Source organism: Phyllobates terribilis, unplaced genomic scaffold (genome assembly GCF_046119375.1).
Source record: "Phyllobates terribilis strain yellow unplaced genomic scaffold, ASM4611937v1 Scaffold_7__3_contigs__length_470593459, whole genome shotgun sequence".
Taxonomy (NCBI): Eukaryota; Metazoa; Chordata; class Amphibia; order Anura; family Dendrobatidae; genus Phyllobates; species Phyllobates terribilis.
In genome coordinates this window covers 434,819,543-434,826,793 of record NW_027362767.1, presented here as the reverse complement: position 1 = coordinate 434,826,793, position 7,251 = coordinate 434,819,543, and positions in this window count along the sequence as shown.

Sequence of the window (7,251 nt, the reverse complement as noted above, 5' to 3'; positions counted from 1 at the left end):
TGATTCTCATTTTACAGCAGGTTGCCAAGAACGCCAGCTCCGGTCAGCAGCGAGTGCTCCAAAAAGAGATCCGGGCACTGATGCGACGGCAACAGGTGGAACTCTCCGGTGGTGAGATTGGTAGCGTGAGAATGTGTGACCCTTTCCCTATTGCCATGCCCCCGAAAAGTGAAATGATGATTTGGTGCCGGGCAGCTATTGGTCTGAGAGGTAGAGATTACCAGGCAATGGTAGAACCAGTCTACTCAGATAGTAGGCCCACCATTTTGACGGCACGGGGGGTGGTTGATGTACGCCAAGGGAGGGTGCCCGTTCGCATAATAAATATCGGAAAAGAGGGAAGTGTACCTGCCCCGGTATGCTACGCTAGCCAAATTGTATACCATCAACCAAAATTCTGTACAGTCCGTGGAACCCTTGCCTCCATCTCATCCAGAGGAAGGTAACGGCTCTAAGCAACAAATGGAGGACTGGTGTCAGCAACTACATTTGGGTACTGACTCCACTCCCTCACACCAGAAACAGGGAGTCTATCGGGTGGTTCAAGAGTACGAGAGAGTGTTTAGTAAACACCCGTTAGACTTCGGGCGAGTCAAGGGGGTGGAACACCACATCCCCACGGGAGACCATCCTCCCATAAAGGAGAGATACCGACCCGTACCCCCTGCACACTACCAACACGCTAAGGGGATGCTTAGAGACATGAAGGAGGCTGGGGTAATCAGGGATAGCTGTAGCCCCTGGGCAGCTCCACTAGTCTTGGTTAAAAAGAAAGACAACACCATGAGAATGTGTGTAGATTACCGGAAAATCAACCGTATCACCCACAAAGATGCGTACCCCTTACCAAGGATAGAGGAGTCTTTGGCTGCTTTAAAATCTGCTAACTTCTTCTCCACTTTGGATCTCACTAGCGGGTACTGGCAGGTTCCTGTAGCAGAGGCAGACCGAGAGAAGACCGCATTCACCACCCCGATGGGACTTAGTGAGTTTACCTGCATGCCGTTCGGACTCTGCAACGCACCAGGAACCTTCCAACGATTGATGGAATGCTGTCTGGGACACCGGAACTTTGAGACGGTCCTGCTGTACCTGGACGATGTTATAGTTTATTCTAAAACCTACGAGGACCACCTGAAACACCTGGCGGAAGTGTTTGAAGCCCTGGCAAACTACGGTCTGAAGGTGAAACCGTCGAAGTGTCACCTGCTAAAACCAAAAGTGCAGTACCTGGGACACGTGGTGAGTGCTGACGGAGTGGCTCCCGACCCTGATAAGATCACCGCGATTAAGGAATGGCCAAGACCCTCCAGCGTAAAGGAAGTGCGGCAGTTCCTCGGGTTGGTAGGCTACTACCGAAGGTTCATTCCTGGTTTCACCAAAAAGGCAGCTCCTATGCAGGACCTCCTGATAGGCCAGTCCAGGAAGGCCAAGAACCAGAAGCCGCCCTTCAGATGGGAGAAGCTGGAAGAAGAGTCCTTCCGCCAGCTGAAGATGGCCCTCACGGGGGATGAAATCCTGGCGTACCCTGATTACAGCCAGCCCTTTATCCTCTACACCGACGCAAGTAACATCGGGCTAGGAGCCGTACTGTCCCAGATCCAGCAGGGGAAAGAACGGGTAATTGCTTACGCCAGCCGAAAACTACGACCCACCGAAAGAAACCCTGAGAATTACAGCTCATTCAAGCTAGAGTTCCTGGCAGTGGTGTGGGCAGTCACCGAACGCTTTAGGCACTACCTCGCCTCTTCCCGGTTCACCGTGTACACGGATAACAACCCGTTGACACATCTGGACACTGCAAGACTCGGTGCCCTGGAGCAGAGATGGATGGCCCGTCTGTCCAACTATGAATTTACGATCAAATACCGGGCAGGACGCTCCAATACCAACGTGGATGCCTTGTCCAGAATGCCAAACCTACCGGACGTAGGGGAAGATCCAGAGGAACTGGAAGAAGTTGAACTCCCCGCGTTCCACCGTCATGGGACTATCCAGTATTCCCACCGTGTAAGGGGTAAGCAATCCGCTACGTTTAACCCCTTACCTCATTACAACTGGGCGGAAGCGCAGGACAGTGACCCCGCTGTCCGACTGGTGAAGGAGATGCTGACTCAGCCAGATGCACGCCTTGACCCAGACGCTCCGGAGGAAACCAAGCAACTGTGGGTTGAAAAGAGTCGACTGTTCCTTTACAGGGGGAAGTTGTGCCGCAGAATGGTTAACTCCCGGACGCATGAACTGATCTGGCAAGTGGTGGTGCCGAGAAGAGACGCGGCTATGGTACTGGAGGCATACCATGACGGAGCTGGGTACTTCGGATGGAAGAAGCTGGAGTTCCTGCTGCGCGGGCGGTTCCACTGGGTAGGCATGAGAGGAACCATCGAGAGGTGGTGCAGAGACTGTGGCCCATGCAACCTCAGAAGGAAGGACCGTGCCAGCCAGAAGACTCCCCTGCAGTCCATCGTCACCAGGCAGCCGTTGGAACTGGTAGCCTTGGACCATGTAAAACTGACCCCCAGCAGAAGTGGCTACGTCTATGCGTTAACCATCGTGGATCACTACTCCCGGTTCTTGGTTGTAGTCCCCGTCAAGGACTTAACGGCTCAAACAGCAGCTAGAGCCTTCCAGCAGCACTTCTGCCGTCCACACGGATACCCAGAGCAGGTGCTGACGGACCAAGGACCTGCCTTTGAAGCAGAAGTCTTCCAGGAGTTCTGCACCCTGTATGGCTGCCGGAAGATAAGAACAACACCCTATCATCCGCAAACCAATGGACTCTGCGAGAAGATGAACCAGGTGGTGATAGACCTTCTGAAAACATTGCCCCTGGAAGAACGCAGTCTGTGGCCTGAGAAACTGCCTGATCTGGTGGACCTATACAACCACATCCCTGTAGGTTCTACCAACTGTACCCCGGCTTACCTAATGAGAGCAAGACCTGGTAAGCTGCCTGTTGATCTGGATATGGGAGTCCTGACACCCGAGGACACTTCACCAGAAGCAGACTGGGACACAGAGAGGCAGCAGCAGTACCGGAAAGTACAGGAGAGCGTTGAGCGAAGTCTCCGTCAAGCAAGAGAAAGACAGGAGAAGACTTACAACCAGTATGCTCCCGCTGTTCCCCTGGTACCTGGAGAGCAGGTCTTGAAGAGGAAAAGACGGCTCCACAAGTTGGACGACCAGTGGGAGAAGGACCCGTACACCGTACTGCCCTCAAGCCATGAAAACCCGAAAGTCTGCACAATCAGTAAGGATGGAGGAGAAACCACAGCCATTGTCTCCCGAGATCACCTGAAGAAGTTGACGCGCCCCTGGGCCTGTGTCGCGCTGCGTTGCGCACGCGGGAGCTTACCCGGAGCCGGATCTGTTGAGGGTTGTAGTCTCGTGGCGGTGACCCGGTCCGTGCCCAGGGAGTCAAACTGAGCGGCGATGTATCAGCGGTAGATGTTGGACGACTACGCCACCCGTTGAGTACAGCTAAGGAGCTGCTGCTGCAGGGCAGACCGCTGAGGCCGGTGGTAGGATTGTGCAGCGTGATAGTATAACCCCCAACGGGAGGGGTATGGCCTCAGGGCAGCCAACGTGGATGATGGGGGTAGCAGGAACCACTCGGAGACGGTACGGTGTAGTTCAGGGTCTTTACTGGTGACAAAGATAGACCCTCCCGGAGTACTGGCTAGCGATTGGGGCCTGGTCAGTCCTTGAGCAGATGGGATCTCCCCTGGCCAGGCGGAGTTGTAGGCCTCCCAAACTAACTGTACTCTTCTGGCTACCTTGCTAGAGGCGGGTATAAGTAGCCCACGTCCCTCAGTGTACCGTGTGGTGCTCACCCGTATGGCCGGTGACTCGGGGCCTTCTAGTAGCTTCTGCTCCACGACGGCGGTGCTGGTCCCATGCGTGTGACCGTGCCTTCGGGTTTCTTGGCCAGAGGACCTGGAATCCCCTGCCTGACGGATTCTGCTGCTGGGTAGGAGTTAGTCCCCACAGCCTCGGACTCCGGGTCCGGTAAGAAATCTTCTCAGTCAGGGCGAGCTCTGCAGCTGCCAGCCCCTGACTCCTTGTAACACTGCTCCCACAGAGCTCCTGATGTTCTGTCCCTATATTTGCTTCTTTTCTCTGTCTCTACTTCTTCTCTACTCACTAACCCTGCCTCAGCCCTAGGTTTATATAGGGGAAGTTCTTCCCCTCCCAGGACTGGGCAGGAGGTGTGGCATGCATAGGATCCCTGACCAAGAGACCTCCCACCTGCTCTCAGACGTAATATCTCTATCACTGTGGCAACCAGACCCCTGGGGTGTCACATTCCCCCCTAGTGAACTTTAGTACTCCGGGACTAAACATATTTTTAGAAAAAACATAACAAGGTATAAACAATAATAATACAATAAGAAAAACACATAAAGATGGTTACGGCGTGTCCGCAACCGGGTGCAGTTTTGAAGAAAACAAAGGTGTCCATTTCACCAAAACAGGGAGACGTAACCAGGTAGGGGTCTGTCCTGCCCCGAGTCCTTATCAGTCTTTTAGTCCATCCTGGGTTACGCTCCAACTAATTGTACAAGGATTCCCGGTAAATCCACCAAGGACTCCTAAAAATAACTAGAAACACATAATTATTTACAAGCAACAAGAAAAACAGGTAACCATAAATAAAACAACTTATACACTTCAAATCCTCCATCGTGCGGGTAACTGGCCTCTAGTGGCCCTAGTGGACCTACGGAGCTGACTGTCTAGCCCCGAACTACAGGGTGTAGGAACTGTCAAGGGTAAACTGGGCAGCTGTCCACGGGCCCTTTGGCTCACTAGAGGCATGGCAGGTTCACTATAAGCAGAGGGTTGATCCTCCTGGTCTGCTGGTGTGGGGTCTTCTGCCTCCTGGACCGGCTGTTCTTCCAGCTCTAGCTGTTGCTCCGTAGGTGCTTGGGATGCTGGTTGGAGGAAGGTGAGTACGGGTACCACAACTGCGCCATTGACTTGAGTCCAAGACCGAGGGAAGTCTCCGAGCACAGTACTAACCATATCTTCCCTTTCCTCTACGGGTCGAGGGTCTTCTTGTTCCTCTTCAGGGTTCCGTAGCTGTTCGGGACACTTCTTCAGGTGATCCCGGGATACAATGGTTGTGGTTTCCCCTCCGTCTTTACTGATGGTACAGACCTTTGGGTTGTCGTGGCTTGAGGGCAGTACGATGTACGGGTCCTTCTCCCACTGGTCGTCCAACTTGTGGAGCCGCCTTTTCCTCTTCAAGACCTGCTCTCCGGGTACCAGGGGAACAGCGGGAGCACACTGGTTGTAAGTTTTCTCTTGTCTTTCCCTAGCTTGACAGAGACTTCGCTCCACGCTCTCCTGTACTTTCCGGTACTGCTGCTGCCTCTCTGTGTCCCAGTCTGCTTCTGGTGAAGTGTCCTCGGGTGTCAGGACTCCCATCTCCAGATCAACAGGTAGCTTCCCAGGTCTTGCCCTCATCAGGTAAGCCGGGGTACAGTTGGTGGAACCTACCGGGATGTGGTTGTATAGGTCCACTAGGTCGGGCAGCCTCTCAGGCCACAGACTGCGTTCTTCCAGGGGCAATGTTTTCAGAAGATCTATCACCACCTGGTTCATTTTCTCACAAAGTCCATTAGTTTGCGGATGATAGGGTGTCGTCCTTATCTTCCGGCAGCCATACAGAGTGCAGAATTCTTGGAAGACCTCCGCTTCAAAGGCAGGTCCCTGGTCTGTCAACACTTGGTCCGGGTACCCGTGTGGACGGCAGAAATGCTGCTGGAAGGCTCTAGCTGCTGTTCGAGCTGTTAAGTCCTTGACGGGGACGACAACCAAGAACCGGGAGTAGTGATCCACGATGGTTAGTGCGTAGACGTAGCCACTTCTGCTTGGGGTCAGTTTTACATGATCCAAGGCTACCAGTTCCAACGGCTGCCGGGTGACGATGGACTGCAGGGGAGTCTTCTGGCTGGCACGGTCCTTCCTCCTCAGGTTGCACGGGCCACAGTCTCTGCACCACCTCTCGATGGTTCCCCTCATGCCTACCCAATGGAACCGCCCGCGCAGCAGGAACTCCAGCTTCTTCCATCCGAAATGCCCAGCTCCATCGTGGTATGCCTCCATCACCATGGCTGCGTCTCGTCGTGGCACCACTACTTGCCAGATTAGTTCATGCGTCCGGGAGTTAACCATCCTGCGGCACAACTTCCCCTTGTAAAGGAACAGTCTACTCTTTTCTGCCCACAGTTGCTTGGCTTCCTCCGGAGCGTCTGGGTCAAGGCGAGCCTCTGGCCGAGTCAGCATCTCCTTCACCAGCCGGACGGCAGGGTCACTGTCTTGCGTTTCCGCCCAGTTGTAGTGAGGTAAGGGGTTAAGCGTAGCGCCTTGCTTACTCCTTACCCGATGGGAATACTGGATAGTCCCATGACGGTGAAACGCGGGGAGTTCGACTTCTTCCAGTCCCTCTGGATCTTCTCCTACGTCCGGTAGGTTTGGCATCCTGGACAGGGCGTCCGCGTTGGTATTGGAGCGTCCTGCCCGGTATTTGATGGTGAAGTCGTAGTTGGACAGGCGGGCCATCCATCTCTGCTCTAGGGCACCGAGTCTTGCCGTGTCCAGGTGTGTCAACGGGTTGTTATCCGTGTACACGACGAACCGGGAAGAAGCGAGGTAGTGCTTAAAGCGTTCGGTGACTGCCCACACCACTGCCAGGAACTCTAGCTTAAATGAGCTGTAATTCTCAGGGTTTCTTTCGGTGGGTCGCAGTTTTCGGCTGGCGTAAGCGATTACTCGCTCTTTCCCCTGCTGGATCTGGGACAGCACGGCTCCTAGCCCGATGTTACTTGCGTCGGTGTAGAGGATAAAGGGCTGGCTGTAATCCGGGTACGCCAGGATTTCATCCCCCGTGAGGGCCATCTTCAGCTGGCGGAAAGACTCTTCTTCCAACTTCTCCCATCTGAAGGGCGGCTTCTGGTTCTTGGCCTTCCGGGACTGGCCTATCAGGAGGTCCTGCATAGGAGCTGCCTTTTTGGTGAAACCGGGGATGAACCTGCGGTAGTAGCCTACCAACCCGAGGAACTGCCGCACTTCCTTTACACTGGAGGGACTTGGCCATTCCTTAATTGCGGTGATCTTATCAGGGTCGGAAGCCACTCCGTCAGCGCTCACCACGTGTCCCAGGTACTGCACCTTTGGTTTCAGGAGGTGACACTTGGAGGGTTTCACCTTTAGGCCGTAGCTTGCCAGAGCTTCGAACACTTCCGC